Source organism: Dipodomys merriami, unplaced genomic scaffold (assembly GCF_024711535.1).
Source record: "Dipodomys merriami isolate MVZ:Mamm:240054 unplaced genomic scaffold, mDipMer1.0.p SCAF_1127, whole genome shotgun sequence".
NCBI classification, from domain to species: domain Eukaryota; kingdom Metazoa; phylum Chordata; class Mammalia; order Rodentia; family Heteromyidae; genus Dipodomys; species Dipodomys merriami.
In genome coordinates this window covers 224,344-243,367 of record NW_027202413.1, presented here as the reverse complement: position 1 = coordinate 243,367, position 19,024 = coordinate 224,344, and the positions used below count along the sequence as shown (strand labels likewise).

At 39.6% G+C, this 19,024-nt stretch overlaps 1 protein-coding gene across 17 annotated transcripts in view; it reads left to right on the top strand.

Moving 5' to 3' along the window:
• Positions 1–939: 939 nt before the first annotated feature.
• The window catches only part of LOC138822599 (endogenous retrovirus group K member 18 Env polyprotein-like), a 74,617-nt gene continuing 56,532 nt past the window's right edge, over positions 940–19,024 (top strand). For 7 of the 17 annotated variants that reach the window (XR_011370567.1, XR_011370566.1, XR_011370565.1 and 4 more), the window contains exons 1-3: positions 2,790–4,203; positions 7,547–7,624; positions 16,482–19,019. The gene's annotated coding sequence lies outside the window, so the exon portion shown is untranslated. Of the gene's footprint in view, positions 981–2,789; positions 4,204–4,519; positions 4,625–7,546; positions 7,625–7,888; positions 7,993–16,481; positions 19,020–19,024 lie in introns of those variants that run through there. The other 10 variants (XM_070015423.1, XM_070015420.1, XM_070015425.1 and 7 more) reach the window with 10 other exon arrangements.

The window sequence follows — 19,024 nt, the reverse complement described above, 5'->3', positions numbered from 1 at the left end:
AGTGATTACAGTTAGAGATTGCTCTTTTCAGAGTTTGTCCTCAGTTTGGCTAATGTTTCTTTATATCTCTGGATACTTCATCTGTGCGTCGTGACTTGTGGGATCCTTAATCCCATCTTGAATTGAGGCAGAAAAGGTGGTAGTACCTAAAACATGAGTGACACTCTTCCCCCTCCCTGCCTCCACAATTTAAAGCCTGTATCTCTTAGAAAATATGAATGTTGAAGCTATTCATTTTTTATAGTAATTAGGTAATGTGGCAGTTAGTATAAAATGTAATTTCTGGACAAATGAATCTTAAGGGTTGTTTTATTTTAACATTTAATTAGATATATTTCTAAGACATATTCTCTGCTAATTGGCTATTTTAAGAAAGTGGAATCCAATGAATTCAGTTTTGTCTTTTTTTTTTAAGCTGGTCCTAGGATTTGAACTCAGGGCTTGGATGTTGCCCTAAGCTTTTTTGCTCATGGGTAGTGCTCTACCACTTGAACCACTGCACCACTTCTGGCTTCTTCTGAGTAGTTCATTGGAGATAAGAGTTTCACAGACTTTTCTGCCTGGGCTGGCTTTGAACCATGATCCTTAGATCTTAATTTCCTGAGTAGCTAGGATTACAAGCATGAGCCACCAGTGCCTACCCATTTGTAGTGTTTAAATGAACTATTTACTTTGCCATGGAATGACATTTTCACTCTGAAGTATACAAGTGGTCATAGAGACTAGAATTTTATTTGGTGAACATTTCTTAAAAGTGAATGAAATGAGCCTTTACGACGAGAAAAGCAACGATGTATGAGTCATGATACACATTCAAACTAAGTTTCAATTTTGTAGAATGTATTTATTGCTCTGTTGAGCTTTGTAGCTTCCCAGTGCTGTTTACAGACTATGCTGATGAAATCTGTGTTGATAATAACAGCTATATTCATTGATTTCAGGACAGTTGGTCAGCATTTGGAAGATTTGTGTGACTCAGTGTGAGTATTTTCCCATTATTTAATGTGTGATGTTAGCAAATCATGTACAGGCAAAAGAAAAGAAAAGACTAACTGATTTTAATTTAATACATCCAAGCAGAAAATCTTATGGTATAGCTTCAGGCTCATTGCTATATATCTCATTACAACTAAATTTTAAGAGATGACCACTAGTTGAGTTTTAGTGTAATATTAAGGAGTATGCCAGCATTAGCTTTATTGATAATCTGAGAAGGCAACTAAAATACTTCTTCCTTTTCTAACTAAGTGACTTTGTAAGGTAGATTTTCTGCATATACTTGAAACAACATAACCCAACAGACAGTATAAAAGCAGATGAGAGAATACAGGTGTCTTTCATTAGGCTAAAGGATGAAGAGATTTATTAAAGATGTAAAACAATGGGACTATTCTGCTGAAATTTTACCTTTTTTGGAAAATACAGTTTTTTTTCAATAAGCGTATATTAATAAGTAGTGTTTCTTTTCTTTCTTTTTTTTTCTTTTTGGTGAGTTGTGTGGAGTAAACTTTGGGTTTGGGTGCTGACCCTCAGCTCTTTAGCTCAGTGCTAGTATCCTACCACTTGAGCCACAGCACCACTTACAACTTTTTCTGCTTATGTGGTGCTCAGTAATTGAACTCAAGGCCTCATGCATACAAGACACTCTACCACTGAGCCACCTTCCCATCCCCAGTGTTTTTGTTCTTAAGTTTACAAAACTACCATAAGCACTTGAGTTCTAAATTTTCTTTTGTTTGGGTTGTGAAACTAGGACTCAATACCTGATGCTTTGCTCATTAGCTGAGTTCTACTTTTTAACATATCTGTCTGTTTCTCTCGTGTGTGTGTGCATGCATATGCGAATGCATGTGTATCCCCTATTTTTTATTTAATTTATTTAGTTTTGTGCCAGTCCTGGGGCTTGAATTCAGCACTTAGGCATTGATCCTGAGCTGTAGTCTACCACTTGAGTTATAGTTGTACTTCTGGGTTTTTTTTTTTTTTGTTTTGTTTTGTTTTCTGAGTAGTTTATTGGAGATAAGAATCTCATTGACTTTCCTGCTCCAGCTAGCTTTTAATAGCAATCTATAGATCTCAGTCTCCTGAGTGTGTAGCTAGGATTACTGGTGAGAGCCAACAGTTCCTGGCTCTACTAACATTTTTTTTTGCCGGTTGTGGGGCCTAAACTCTGGGTCTGGGCACTGTCCCTCAGCTCTTCAGCTCAAGGCTAGTGCTCTATCACTGGAGCCACAGTGCCACCTCTGGCTTTTTCTACTTATGTGGTGCCGAGGAATCGAACCCAGGACCTCATGTATGCAAGGCAAGCACTCTACCACTGAGCCACCTTACCTTTTTAATTAGCTCTTTGGGAGCTCTCAAAATTTAAGAGTATTAAGAGGTCCTGAGACTAGCATGTTTGAGAGCTGCCAGATGAAAATTTTCCAAATATTAGTGCTTTGAAAGATGGCTCTCTGTTTACTTCTTTGAACTGTCAGTGTGCTTGCCACTGATATCTCTAAACCTCATTTGATTTTTTTCTTTCTTTTTTTTTTTTTTTTTTTTTTTTGTCGGTCGTGGGGCTTGAACTCTGGGCCTGGGCACTGTCCCTCAGCTCTTCAGCTCAAGGCAAGCGCTCTACCACTTGAGCTACAGCGCCACTTCCGGTTTTCTGGTGGTTTATTGGAGATAGGAATCTCATGGTCTCTCCTGCCCGGGCTGGCTTTGAACCGCGATCCTCAGATCTCAGCCTCCTGAGTAGCTAGGATTACAGGCTTGAGCCACCAGCGCCCGGCTTTGAATTTTTTCTATTTCTCATCAACTGTAAAATAACTAGTCTTCAAGTTTTCTACAAAGCGAATATTTCTCAGTGAGAAACTTTTGTTACTCCTTTAGTATGGATTTTATGCAGACTGGGACATTTTCTTTTTTGTTTGTTGTCTTCAGCATCGTGTTTAAGAAGTCAGACTAGACAATTTTATAACATCTTACTAATAAATGATTCCTTAGTCTATGTAAAAGCTTGATTCCTGATTAGAAAATTTTTTCTGACCAGGTACTGGTGGCTCACACCTGTAAACCTAGATACTCAGGAAACTGAGACCCCGGATCTGGGTTTAAAGCCAGCTCACCAGCAAAGTCTGTGAGACTCTGATCCCCAGGTATCGACCAAAAGCCCAAAGTGGAGCTGTAGCTCAAGTGATAGATTGTTAGATTTGAGCTGAAGAAGCTCAGGGACAGCACCCACGCCCTGAGTTCATGCCCTAGGACTTGCACAAAAAAAGAAAAAAAGATTTTTTGAACATAAGTTCTTAATGTTTTTCTGAAGTATTGAGATGGCAGTTAAGTATGATGGGCTTTGGAGTTATCCACTGAGTCAAAATGAAGATCTGTCTTTTACTAAAGCCATGTGACCTGCGATCCTGAGCTCTTTTCTCATCTGTAAGGTAACCCAATCTAATTCCTTACAGGTTGTTAAAATAAGTACTAAATTAAATACTTTATTCAGAGGCTGGGAAGGTGTCTCAGTGGTAGAGTGCTTGCCTTGCATGCATGAGGCCTTGGGTTCAATTCCTCAGTACCACATAAGCAGAAAAAGCCAGAAGTGGTGCTGTGGCTCAAGTGGTAGAGCACTAGCCTTGAGCTGAAGAGCTGAAGAGCTGAGAGACAGTGCCCAGGCCCAGAGTTCAGACCCCAAGACTGGCAAAAACAAAACAAAACAAAACAAAAATGAAATAATGTATTCAATAAGTGGCATAATAGTCATAAGCAAGAGATGGTAATTATTTTAATGATTCCAAAGATATAATAGATTAAAAAATCTGCTTTTTAGAAGTCTTAACTTAGGAAACACATAAAGCCATTGTGATGTGTTTAGATAGTTGCATTCTTTCTAATTAGTCCTCAATATGACAGTTGTGTTATTTATAAACTTTTTTCTGCAATTAACTGCATTTGTTCATGTAATCAGCATCTGTTTGGTGTAGGAATGGGAATCTTGAACTTTAAATACCATTCAGAGGACTCTGAGGGATTTTCTAAACAGTTGGATTTTTGTCTAATATGTTCACCAGAAATGACTCTGAAAAGAGACTCCTGCCCAGCTCCTCTCACTCTTTGCCAGCCCTCCTCAGTGATATTTGTTGAGAATTCAGCAGTGATGTTGGCATTTAATGATATCTCAATGAAGTACTGAAAAAATGGAAGTAGCTGACGGGGATAAAGGTAGGAACCTGCTGTTGTGGTAGTGTTGGTCATCTTTTTCTATCAGCATTCTTGGTCCTTGCCATCCCTTTGCCTAAGAATATGTCTTCCGATTTTGGGAGAGTCCTGCCTTTCTCCAAAGTCCCTCCAAAGCCCACACTTTATTCCTTTATTTATTTATTTTGTTATTGTTGTTTTTGGTGCCAGGACCACAGCTTGAACTCAGCTGATGTCTTACTAATCTGAACCACGACATCAGTCTGTCTTTTTCTTGCTAAGTGGAGATAAATCTAAACAGAATTTTCTGCCTGGCTGGCTTTAAACGTCCATCCTCCAGGTCTCAGCCTCCTGAGTAGCTGATTATTGTCGTGAGCCACCAGCACCATCCTACATACTTTCGATGCAACTTCTCCTCATCTCAATGCCAGTCACCAAGCCTCAGGCAAGTACTCTACCATGGAGTTATACCCCTAGCCTAATACTGGGCCACACTCCTGCCCAATATATACTTAATTCTGTGGAAAGTATTTGGTAGTGATCTTCCACCATTGTTTTCCTTTGTTATGATGGTACTGGGGTTTGAGCTCAGCTCACTCAAACTTAGTAAGCAGACACTCTACCACTGAGCCATGTCTTGGGCCCTGCTTTCCCTTGACTGTTTTCAGGGAGAGTATGGTTTCCTGCCTGGATGCATGCCTGAACTACAATTACCGATTTCAGTCTTCCTGTCATTGTTAGGATCACAGACACTTGCCACTGTGTCCAGCCTCTCTGTTGAGATGGAATCTCCTAAAATTTTCTGCCCAGGCTGGGCTGGAACTGAGATCCTCTTAATTTTGGACTCTCACATTAGTGTAGGAGGATGAGCACATATTAATGTAACAGGCTATGGCTGAGAAGGGATCTCACAAACTGTGCTGCCAAGGCTGACCTCAAATTATAATCCTCCATTCTCAACTTCCCAAATAGCTAGGTTTACAGGCATGAGCCACAGCAGTGACCTGCCTCATTTTGTTCTCAACACTTACCAAAAAAAAGTTATTAACACTCAAACATAATACATTGTATATCTGAACATTGTAAATTAAATGTATATATTGGAATATTATTTACATTCTAAGTATACACTAAATAATTTTTTAGAACAGAATGAGATAAATATAAATGAAAAAAATTCTGCATGCTATTGGATCATTTTGTCAATATTTTGTGATATAGGTATGTCATTATGTTTTTAGATTAATTTCTTGCACCCAGTAGGATTTAGTTGGATGACAACCTACGAGTCAGGTTTTAGATTTTTATTCATATTAGGATATAGTTAAATGTTGCTTAAATGAGTTACGTTGGTAAGGATGGTATTAATGAGATCACCTTCACAATCCATCTTATACTTGGGATTGCTAAGTCATTTTAATTCTTTCTCTTAAATGCCAAGGGAGAGGCACAAATGAGCTATGATACATTCTTCCCACCAATCCCAGGAAATTTGGGGGACAATGGTCAGATAAAGCAGTAACAATTTGCCCTTTAAGCTATAGACTGATGATTAAGAAATATATAGATTCTAAAGGTTAAAACCTTTGGCTGGTCTCAAAGTGAGTGACTGGATAGGATTTAGGTGTGTAAAGAGAGAAGGAATATTTCCTGACAGTATGTTTGGCTGTCTTGATTATAGTTTGCTCTTGACTTACCCATATGTTTGCATGTTTCTTCAGTGAGGTGTTCTGTTTTCCCATCATCAAGATAGCATTTTCCTTAGCACCCTTCCAACATTAATCCTTTCTCCCGCTGATTTAAACATCACCTTGCTCACTTGGATCATGGATTATTCCCTCAATTTTACTTCCTTTTTTTGTTCCTAGATTAGTGCTGATCAGTTCTCTACTCAGCCATTAAAATGATCTTCCTTTGATTTAAATTTGATCTTACTTGTCTCTGTTCTAAAATTCATTCAGTGGTTCCTCATCTCTTCGTTAGAAACTTTGAAATCTTACTAGGATGTAAAGGCCTAGTCTTTGCTGGATCCTACTTTGTTGCTTTTTTTCCTTTGTTTACATTAAATGCTGTGATTATACTAAACTTCCTGCTATGCTTTCACCCCCTAATCTTGGCACTCATTTTCTCTGCCTGAAACTCTTCCCATAACTTGAATTCCATTTTTAAAATTCTTTTTCTTTTCTTTTTTTTCTGGTCCTGGGGCTTGAACTCAGGGCCTGGGTTCTGTCCCTGAGCCTCTTTGTGCTGAAGGCTATTGCTCTACCATTTGTGCCACAGGGTCACTTCTGTCTCTTTCTGTTTGTGTGGTACTGAGGAATCAAACCCAGGGCTTCATGCATGCTAGGCAAACACTCTACTACTAAGCCACATTCCCAGCCCTGAATTCCATTTACTTTATACAATATCTGCTTCATACTCTCCATTCATTCTTCTGTAATGTGACGCAAAGAGCATTGAGAGTGGAGGCCAAGGTTTAACTCCTAACCTTTGCTAAGAAATCTTGTGGAAATTCTTGACCTCTTCCAGCCTTCATTATCTTTATTGCCAAAGTGTGATAATGCCCACCTCTCTTATAAGCCCATTAAGAACATCTATCGACATACTATGCACAAAAAAATTCTATAAGCATGTCAGCCAAAGATGTTTGGTGTGGCAACGTGGGTGATGACAACAAGAATGATCCACCCAAGGAAGCATTTAGCTTCACTGCTCAGGTGACCTTCCTGAACCGTCCAGGCCAAATCAGTACTAACTATGCCTCTGTCCTGGATTGTCATTCAGCGTAAATTGCTTGCAAGTTTACTGAGTGGAAAGAGAAACTTGAACAGAGATCTTGTAAGAAGTTGGAAGCTAGTCCTAAATTCCTGAAGTCTAGTGATGCTGTCATGGTTCATATGGTTCCAGCAAGCCTTGTGTATGTGGAGAGCTTCTCTGACTATCCTCCTTTGGGTCATCTTGCTGTTTGTGATAGGAGACAGTTGCTGTGTGTGGCATCAAAGATGTGGACAAGAAGTCTGCTGGAGCTGGCAAGGCCACAAAGTCTGCCCAGAAATCTCAGAAGGCCGAGTGATTATTATTATCCCTAACACTTGTAGCTTCAGCTTAACCAGTGGTGGAAGAAAAGTCTCAGAAATGTTTGTCTTAATTGGACATTTAAGTTTAATAGTGAAAGAATGGATAATGATAACAATGCATCATAAAAACTTGAGAAGGAAAGGAAAAAATTCTATAAGCACTCATATTCCATGCTCATTAAATTGTTATGCATACTTCTGCTGCCTTCACTCCTCTTCCTTCTCACCTTTCTTGTGATCCTCAGCAGTTTTTCTGGAATGTTTTTCATGTAAAACTTTGTTTTTTTCAGGGGATGAAGATTTTTCTGAAGAGATAACAGAGATGTTTTTCCCAACACATCTCCTGCAAACCAGACAAACTGGCCAGGGTAAGTTATTACTTCTTGGTGATTGTGATTCATTTATTTGTGACACTTCAGTGAATAAAAACTGAGATAGTAACCATTTACAATATGGAAGTAAGAGCAAAAGCCTTGCTCTTTGTTGGTGACTTGTGAGCTATGTTCATATCCAAGGTCAGAGTGGGCAGAGAGGTTCTATATCCAGAGAAATATTTAATACAACATATATTCCATTGCCTGCTCATGCACAGGACATGGGATGCTTTTTCCTTTTATACCTATCTTTCCCAGGCTCAGGAGACATTCTGTAAACCAGTAAGCCCCAGGCACACAATGCTCTCTGGACAGAGGGAACTGATATAATCAAGATGTCCTGTGTGCTCCTAAGTCCTAGGGTAAGGACCCTAATAATTGATCTTTTTGGTTGTTGTTGTTATTAGAAAATAAATTTTGTTATGGAATGTCTTGGGTAGAAGAAAGACATTCCTCAAGCAACAAAGTAGCAGAAAGTTCCAGGCCAGCCTGTGCTAGCAGGGTTTGACCTCAAAAAGAAAAAAAAAAACATAAAGAAATACATGTTTAAAATCTACTGAATGTAAGAAAGAAAGAGTACGGTTTCCTGTGAGTATATAATGTCAGAGAGTTTCCTGGAAACAGTAGCCTCTAAAATGGGATGATTGTTTTTCTTTATAGGGAAATAGTAATAACATTTATTATTATAACCACAATTCAGTGACATTCAGTACATTTCCAGTATTGTAGAACCATCACCTTTATCTTATCCCAAACATATCCATCACCCTTGACAAAAATTTTGGGCCATTAAACCATTCATGCCTCTTGCCTTCCCTCAACCCACAGTAGCCCTGAGTTATTTTCTGTGTCTGTGAACCTTCTTACTCTTGGTACTTTATTGTTGTAGTCTGAATGTTTGGATTTCCATAATTTTTCATATGGTAACACTTGATCTTTTATTCTTATCCCCTAATGTTTGCTTTCTCCATGAAACCCTCTCAGAACACTCCTCGGGAACTCATCTTCTGCAGTTCAAGTGCATCTCTTCACTATTCAATCTAGTATTGTTTAAAAATGGTCAAATTCAGAAATGGACCTTTTCCTAGCAAATATTGACATGCCAAAACTAAACCAAGATGAGTTAAACCAGCTTAACAGGCCCATATCAAGCATTGAAATAGAAACAGCAATAAGAGACCTCCCAGCTAAGAAAAGTCCAGCACCAGATGGCTTTACAGCGGAATTTTACAAGGCCTTCAAAGCAGAGCTCACACCAATACTCCTCCAACTCTTCAATGAAATTGAAAGAGAAAGCTCACTACCGAACACATTCTATGAAGCCATCATAACCCTCATCCCAAAACCAGGCAGGGACTCATCAAAGAAAGAGAACTACAGACCCATTTCTTTGATGAACATTGATGCAAAACTTCTCAACAAAATTTTGGCCAATCGACTTCAACAATTCATCCAAAAAATCATACACCATGATCAAACAGGATTCATTTCAGGGATGCAAAGCTGGTTCAATATACGCAAATCAATTAATATTATTCATCACATCAACAGGAGCAAGAATAAGAACCACATGGTTATCTCAATAGATGCAGAAAAAGCATTTGACAAGATCCAACACCCCTTTATGATGAAGGTTCTGGAAAAATTAGGAATCCATGGAACATTCCTCAATACAATAAAGGCTGTATATGACAAACCTCTACAGCCAGCATTATACTCAATGGTGAAAAACTAAAGACATTTCCTCTTAACTCAGGAACAAGACAAGGATGCCCACTCTCTCCACTTCTCTTCAGTCTAGTATTAGAATGCCTAGCTACAGCAATAAGACAAGATGCAGACATAAAGGGGATCCAAATAGGGAAAGAAGAAATAAAACTCTCCCTCTTTGCAGATGACATGATCTTGTATTTAAAGAATCCCATAGACTCCACTCCCAAATTACTCAAGCTGATTCAAAACTTTGGCAAAGTAGCAGGTTATAAAATTAACCCCAAAAATCAATGGCTTTTCTATATGCCAACAATGAGAAAAGTGTGGCTGAAATTAGGAAAGCAACTCCATTTGTAATAGCCCCACAAAAAATAAAATACCTAGGAATTAACCAAAGAAGTGAAGGACCTCTATGATGAAAACTTTAAAATCTTGAAAAAGGAAATCAACACAGAACTTAAAAAATGGCAAAACCTCCCATGCTCCTGGATTGGCAAGATTAACATCGTGAAAATGGCAATACTTCCCAAGGCTATCTACAAATTCAACGCGATACCTATCAAAATTCCACCCTCATTCTTCAAGGAAATAGAGGAGGCAATCCAAAAATTCATATGGAACAATAAAAGACCCCGAATAGCAAAAACGCTCCTCAACGGAAAGAACACTACTGGAGGAATATCAATACCAAATTTCAAACTCTACTATAAAGCCATAGTAATCAAAACAGCTTGGTATTGGCATAAGAACAGACCTCAGGACCAATGGAATAGAATTGAAAACCCAGAAATGAACCTACAGACCTATAGCCATCTAATCTTCGATTAGGAAGCTGAAACAATAGAATGGAAGAAAGACAGCCTCTTCAGTAAATGGTGCTGGCAAAATTGGTTAACTACATGTAGAAAACTAAAGCTAGATCCTTATATATCACCCTGCACCAGAATCAACTCCAAATGGATCAAAGACCTTGAACTCAAAGCAGACACTCTGAAAACATTACAGGATGGAATAGGAGAAACCCTAGGTCTCCTTGGCTCAGGTCGAAATTTTCTGAATAGAGACCCGGAAGCACAACAAATCAAAGAAAGGTTGGACAAATGGGATTGCATAAGATTGCAGAGCTTCTGCAGGGCAAATGACATAGCTGGCAAGATCAATAGAAAGCCCACCGATTGGGAGAAGATCTTTACTAGCCATACAACGGACAAGGGTCTCATATCTAAAATATACTTGGAACTCAAAAAATTAAACCACCCAACAACAAATCCTCAAAGAAACAAGTGCCCAATAAATAAGTGGGCGAAAGACTTAAAGAGAAGCTTCTCTGAAGAAGAAAGAAGGATGGCCAATAGACACATGAAGAAATGTTCAACATCCCTAGCCATAAAAGAAATGCAAATCAAAACAACATTGAGATATCACCTCACTCCAGTTAGAACAGCAAAAATCAAGAACTCTAACAACAACAGATGCTGGAGGGGATGTGGACAGAAAGGAACCTTACTTCATTGTTGGTGGGAATGTAAACTTGTTCAACCACTTTGGAAAGCAGTATGGAGGTTCCTCAAAAGACTTCACATAGATCTCCCCTATGATCCAGCAATCCCACTTTTGGGCATTTACCCAAATGTTTACAAAGAAGACCACACTAAAGCTACCAGCACAACTATGTTTATTGCAGCATTATTTACCATAGCTAAGATATGGAACCAACCCAGATGCCCCTCAGTAGATGAATGGATCAAGAAAATGTGGTATATATACACAATGGAATTCTATGCCTCCATCAGAAAGAATGACATTTCCCCATTTGTTAGGAAATGGAAAGGTTTGGAAAAAATTATATTAAGTGAAGTAAGCCAGGCCCAAAGAAGCATAGGTCCCATGGTTTCCCTTATTTGCAATATCTAGTATAGGTATGAGTCAAGCGGAAAAGGTCAGATAATGTGATGTTAGGAAAATGAACCCTTAAATATGTATTTTAATGTTTTCGTTTCTTTCATGCATGTGTTTCTAATGCATTTACAAGATTATTTCTTTGTTGCTTTGTATGTCCCTCCCCCACAGTGTAACCCCCGCTTTCACTATATTTGATGTCAGTATAACATGTGGAGGAGATGGGGACAAACAAGTCGTTTAAGGATTCAGGTGGACCTGTTGCAACAATGAGAAGTACAAAATGTCATGTCAAAACCAGCTTTACAATGTCGGTGTGGGGGGGGAGGGGGGTATAATTGGGTGGGGGGAGGGGGGAGGCAGGGAAGGGAAGTGAAGGGTAAACAAAGGAGGAGGCTGCAATGCTTGGTAAGAAATGTATGCATTATCCTGCCCATGTAATTGTAGCCCCTCTGTACAGTATGTTCCCAAATAAAATAAAATACAATTAAAAAAAAATGGTCAAATTTAAGAAAAGTCATAAAAAGAATATAAACAGTATTTATGTGCTTTTTATGATTATTCACTATAGTTAACATTTTCCTTCATTCGCTTAATCACTTATTTGTGTGTATGTTCTCTTTGTGGACATACATTTGAGATTAACTTGTATATATCATAGTCCTCTATTCCTACATATTTTAATCTTGCTCTCCTCAGGATAAAAATGTCCCATTATTACATAGCCACAGTAGTTACCGGCTTCAGTAAATTAATCACAATGCCATACTTTGCTTAATCTTTGTCTATATTTCAGTCTTGACAATTGGCTCAATTCTGTCCCTGTCATTTTTTTCTCCAGTACTAATACCAGTACATGATCATGAATTATATATAGTTGTGTATACTTGATCTCCTATAGTCTATAATAATTCTCTGCTTTTCCTTTATAACATTACTATTTTTAACAACACAAGCACCTGCTTCCATTTAGTAGCTAGGATGAGAGGTATGAGTGACTGCTGACTAGCAAATGTAGAGTTCTTGAGGGTTAAATTGTGTTATTTGTTTTTGTTTTTGTTTTTGTTTTTTACAAAGTATGAGGCTCATTGTAAAAAATGCTCAGTGTTGTTGACCCCATATAAACTAGCTTATTATCCCAAATATACATGTAGATGTTCAATAAGCAGATATGTCTCTATATTTTTATTCTAGGTAATTTGCTAGGTGCTAGGGAAGTAATGATGAGAATGACATAGAAAAATCACAAGAATAAAAGAAATCATGTTAATAAATATTTTTGAGGTCAATAATTCTCAATGTGGTCCCTATGTGGCAATTCTCGGAAGGCAGTTTTCAAATAATTGAAATTTTTGGCATAGAGATACAGGGTATAGCAGGGGCATTGGCCTGGTTGTCTGCAAACTAAGGGTGTAGGGAAAAGTGCACTGGAGCATGTGGTTCTGGGAATAATTTTTTAATATTTTTGTTTACATTTTTTACCTTTTTTTCTCCAGGCTAGCAGGCTTCATACCTTGAGCCACAGCTTAATTACTCACTTTCTTTTTTCTTTGTTCATTTTTGCTGACCTTGGGGCTTGAACTCTTCTGCCTGGGCCCTGTCCCTGAGCTTCTTTTGCTCAAGGCTAACACTCTACCACTTCAGCCACAGCACCACTTCCAGCTTTTTCTGAGTAGTCTATTATGTTTCTCGGACTTTCCTTCCTTGCATCAAACTGTGATCCACAGAACTCAGCCTCCTGAGTATGAGTAGCTAGGATTACTGGTGTGACCCTTTGGCACCTGGCTAGTTTTTTCTTATGTTTTGGTTCTGGACCTAGGGCTTGAACACAGGGCCTGGTCAGTGTTGTTTAGTTTTTGTTTTTGATTTAAAGCTGATAGTCTATTTGAGCCAAAGATCATTTTCTGCCTTTTTGTTGTTGTTTTTATTCTTTGTGTTAATCCCAGGGCTTCAAAGTGGCCTGGCCAGTCTCCAGTGTCCATGCTTTCTCCCCCTCCGCCCCCCCCCCCCCCAAATTAGCAGGCACTACATCTTTAGCCAGTGCACAACTCTTCCTTTTTATTTTTGGTGGTTGTTTTTATTTCTTTGTATTTGGCTTTTATTTATTTATTTATTTTGGCTGGTCATGGGGCTTGAACTCTGGGCCTGGGTGCTATCCCTCAGCACTTCAGCTCCTGGTCCTCTACCATTTGAGCCACAACACCACTTGCAGCTTTTTTTTCTGCTTATGTGATGTTGAGAAGTCGAACCAGGGCCTCATGCATCCAAAGCAAGCAAGCACTCTACCACTGAGCCACCTTCCCAGCCCTGGTTTTCATTTTTTTATGGTGATACTAGGGCTTGACCTGCCAGTCTTCTTGAGGTGTTGGGCTTTTTCCCCCCTCTAGGATGGAAGTTTTACAATTTGAGCCATAGCTCATCTTTTTTTTTGTTGTTGTTAATATTGTAAGGTCTGCTCCTGGATGGCGAGCAGACTCCACACTCCTAACAGCAAAGTCTCCACCCAGTAACTGCGTTACCTAGGCAACTGGGACACCTGGAAGAAGTCACATTTGCATCCACTGACGTCATATCTGAATTTGATGTGTCCACACCTTTCTCTGCCCGTACCCTAGATAAGGCCTAGCCCAGGCCCAGACACTCTCTCTCTGCTCTCTCTCTGCTCTCTCTGCTCTTTTCTAGCTCTTTCCTCTCTCTTTCCTCTCTTTCCCAGCTCTCTCTCATTCCAAGGCCTTTCCCAGCCATGTGGAGTGCCAACCTTGCCTGGTCCCAGCAGGTCTACTGAATAAAACTACCCCTTACCTGAATAGCATGTGCATGGTGCTGTTCTTACTTGGCTATCTCTTTTTTTCAAACCTAACAAGTGAGATAAGTGTCCTATGGCTCTAACTACTCAGGAGGCTGAGATCTGAGGACCTCAGTTGGAAGCCAGCCCAGACAGAAAAGTCCTTGTGAGACTCTTATGTCCAATTAACCACTCAAAACCCAGAAGTGGCGCTATGGCACAAATGGTAGAGCACAAGGCTTGAGTACAAGAGGCTCAGGGACAGCACACAAGTCCTGAGTTCAAGCCCCACAACTGTCAAAAAAGACAGAAAGGAAAAAAGAACTACAGGAATCCAAGATGACTATCCAGACAGCTTGGTATTGGCATAAGAACAGACATCAGGACCAATGCAATAGAATTGAAATCCCAGAAATGAACCTACAGACCTATAGCCATCTAATCTTCGATAAGGGAGCTAAAACAATAGAATGGAAGAACGACAGCCTCTTCAGTAAATGGTGCTGGTAAAATTGGTTAACTACTTGTAGAAAACTAAAGCTAGATCCTTATATATCACCTTGCACCAGAATCAACTCCAAATGGATCAAAGACCTCGAAGTCAAAGCAGACACTTTGAAAACATTACAGGATGGAATAGGAGAAACCCTAGGTCTCCTCGGCTCAGGCCGAAATTTTCTGAATAGAGACCCGGAAACACAACAAATCAAAGAAAGGTGGGACAAATGGGATTGCATGAAGTTGCAGAGCTTTTGCATGGCAAAGGACATAGCTAGCAAGATCAATAGAAAGCCCACTAATTGGGAGAAGATCTTCACTAGCCATACAACAGACAAGGGTCTCATATCTAAAATATACTTGGAACTCAAAAAATTAAATCCCCCAACAACAAATCTGCAAAGAAAAACCTGCCCAATAAACAAGTAGGCTAAAGACTTAAAGAGAAACTTCTCTGAAGAAGAAAGAAGGATGGCCAATAGACACATGAAGAAATACTCAGCCTCTCTAGCCATAAAAGAAATGCAAATCAAAACAACATTGAGATACCACCTCACTCCAGTTAGAATGGCAAAAATCAAGAACTCTAACAACAACAGATGCTGGAGGGGATGTGGACAGAAGGGAACCTTACTTCATTGTTGGTGGGAATGTAAACTTGTTCAACCACTTTGGAAAGCAGTATGGAGGTTCCTCAAAAGACTTCAAATAGAGCTCCCCTATGACCCAGCAATCCCATTTTTGGGCATTTACCCAAATGTTTACAAACAAGACCACACTAACGCCAACAGCACAACTATGTTTATTGCAGCATTATTTACCATAGCTAAGATATGCAACCAACCCAAATGCCCCTCAGTAAATGAATGGATCAAGAAAATGTGGTATATATACACAATGGAATTCTATGCCTCCATCAGAAAGATGACATTGCCCCATTTGTTAGGAAATGGAAAAACGTGGAAAACATTATATTAAGTGAAGTAAGCCAGGCCAAAAGAAACATAGGTCCCATGGTTTCCCTTATTTGCAATATCTAGTATATGTATGAGTCAAGCGGAAAAGGTCAGATAATGTGATGTTATGAAAATGAATCCTTAGATATGTATTTTAATGTTTTTTTCCTTTCATGCATTTGTTTCTAACGCATTTGTAAGATTATCTCTTTGTAGCTTTGTATGTCCCTCCCCCACAGTATAACCCTGCTTTCACTATATTTGATGTCATTATAACTTGTGTAGGAGATGGGGAAAAACAAGTCGTTTAAGGATACAGGTAGACCTGTTGCAACAATGAGAAGTACAAGTTGTCATGTCGAAAACGAGCTTTACAATGTTGGTGGGGGGGAAAGCCGGGAGGATTGGGTGGGCGGTTGGGGGGGGAGGCTGGGAAGGGATGTGTAGTGTAAACAAAGGAGGAGGCTGCAATGCTTGATAAGAAATGTACGCATTAACCTGCCCATGTAATTGTAACACCTCTGTACAGTGTGTTCAGAAAAAAAATAAATAAAAGAAAATAAAGAAAGAAAGAAAAAAAAAAAAGAAAGTTGAGAGCCAAGGTTCAAAGCCATCCTAGGCATGAAAATCAATGAGACGTTTTTCACCAATTAACCAGCAACAGGTAGGAAGCAGTAGAGCTCTAGCCTTGAGTAAAACTCAAGTTTTAGCCCAGGAGTAGCATAAATGAAAAGAATTCTCATTTACTTTCCTGCCCAGGCTGGATTCAAACCACAAATGCTCAGATTTCAGCTATTTGAGGAGGTAGGATTATAGGTTTGAACCATATTTTTAAAATCTTGAATTGGCTCTAATATTTTTGTCCTTCTTTTCACTTAATTTATTATTCTTTTTCTCTTTTTCATAAGTTTGGGTCATCTAGCTTATTATTAGGGCTGGCCACTCTTTCTGAGGTTTTTGTTTTGAAGTTTTTTTTGTGGATTTTTGTCCCAACCTGCAGGACGTCAACGAGGGCGATGAACCTAAACGAGAAGGAATGAAGGGACAAGAGACATGAAGAATGACAGCAAGACAGGGATTCTGATCAAGCTGCAAATTTTTATTTTTCACACAGGGGTATTTATATGCTTGGAATAAGGAAGCTTTTAAATTGGCCATTAAGGAAGCTTTTTCATTGGCCATAGCAGCTGCAGGATGTTTGCATAGGGCAGGGTGAAAGGGTGGTCATTAGCAGCTGCAGGATATTTGCATAAGGCAGGATGAAAGCATCGGATTTCTGAGAGTGGTTCTGTAAACTCAGCCACAAGATGTTCTGGTGAGATAGTCAAGCCTATCTTCATGTTGAGAGACTCCTTTTGGCTCCCAACAGATTTTTTTTTTTTTTTTTGAGCTTGTTATAGTACTTGAACTCCAGGCCTGGTCATTCCTAATTTTTTCTCAAGACTAGTAGGCTTCCCACCTCAAGACAGTTCAAATTGTGGCTCTTTTTGTATTTTTCTTTCTTTCTGCATTTATTTTAGGTGATGCTCTTATGGCTTGTACTCAGGACTTGGGCATTTTTGCCGAGTTTTTGTTGTTGCTGTATTTTTTTTTTTTTCTTCATTGCTGGTCCTAGGGCTTGAACATAGGGCCTTAACTTTTGCTAGTCATAAAATCAGGGCAGAGCCACTGTGTCTGAGGTTTTTCCCTTTTCTTTCTCAAGACTAGCAGTCTCTATGGCTTGAGCCACAGATAAAGTTCTGGCTTTATTTATTTATTTATTTTCATTTTTGTTGCTAGGGCTTCAACTCATGACATGAGTTGAAGTCAGGGCAGGGTCACTGTGAATGAAGAATTTTTTGTATTGTTTGTTCTCAAGGCTAGCATACTTTAACAGCTTGAGCAACAGCTGCATGAATGGCTTTGTTTATGTAATGTTCTCTACCACCCCCACCAGGCAAAAGTTGTAAAGTTCATTTTTTGAAATAATTTCTTGTACATCTCATTGTTGCAATCGGTCTAGCTGTATCCCTATTTAAACAATTTGTTTTTTTCCCTTCACCTTCACAAATTACGCCAACATCAAATACAGTGAAAATGGGATCAAATACAGTGAAAATGGGGGAGTTATTTATTTATTTGGTTCTGATCCTAGGGCTGGAACACAGGGAGTGGTGACTGTTCCTAAACCTGAAATCAGGGCAAGGTCACTGTGCTGGAGTCTCTCCCATGTCCTGAGCAAGGCTGGCAGGCTCTAAAACTTAAGCCACATTTCAACATCTGGCTTTGTAAAACAAATTTGGTGATTCATAAGGGATAAGTTTCTTATGGAGGAGCTGGGAAGTGGCTCAGTGGTAAAGTGCTTGCCTTGAGCTGAAGAGCTAAGGGACACCATCCAGAGCTGGAGTTCAGGCCCCACAACCCATAAAACAGAAAAAAGAAAAGAAAAAAAAAGCTGAGTGCCAGTGGCTTACGCCTGTAAGCCACTACTCCGGAGGGTGAGATCTGAGGATTGCAGTTCAAAGCCAGACTGGGAAGGAAAGTCCATGAGACAATTATCTCCACTAAATCACCAGAAAACCAGAAGTGGCCCTGTGGCTCAAGTGGTAGAGCACTAGCCTTGAGCTGAAGAGCTTAGGGACAGTGTGCAGGCCGAGTTCAAGCCCCATGACCAACCCCAAAAAAAGAAAGATTCTCATGGGAAGACAGGGACATTAGCCAGGCTCTAAAATCAGAGGATAGTGGTTCAAAGCCAGCCAGGGCAGGAAAGTTGTTGAGACTCTCATCTCCAATTAATCACCAAGAGCTTGGAAGTAGAATAGTTCTAGTCTTGTGCAAAACAGCACAAGTTCAGGCCCCAGGACTAGCACACATAAAACCAAGTGTCATGGAGCTTCCTGCCCAGGTTGACTATGAACCACAATCCAAAAATTTCAGCTTCCACAGTAGCTAGGATTATAGGCATGAGCCACTACTTAAAAATATTTCATTGACTTCGCTCTTCTTCTTTTGCCTTCTTATTATATTGTTCATTTCGTGTGTGTGTGTGTGTGTGTGTGTGTGTGTGTGTGTGTGTGTGTGTGTGTGTGTGTGTGTGTGTGTGTGTGTGTGTGTGTGTGTGTGTGTGTGTGTGTGTGTGTGTGTGTGTGTGTGTGTGTGTGTCCGTCCTGGTGCTGGTTCTAGACCTTGAACTCTGGAGCCTAGCCACAGTCTCTGAATTTGTTTTTCTTTTATTTTTAATGCTGTTTCTAGGCTTTGTATTCAGGGCCTAGTCCCTGTCCCTGAGTCATTCTTTTGTTGCTGGTGGTGGTGGTCCTAGGGCTTGAACATAGGGCCTGGTCACTTCCTGGGTTTGAAACCAGGGCAAGGCCACTGTGTATGAGGGATTTTGTTGTTCATTTTCCCTCAAAGCAAGCAGTCTCTGTGGCTTGAGCCACACAGATCAACTTCTGGCTTCTTTTACTCTTTGGCAGTTCATGGAAGATAAAAAATCTCATAGAAGATAAGAGTACTGTATCAGCACCTGAAATCTGAGGATTGGGGTTGAAAGCCCAGGCAGGTAAG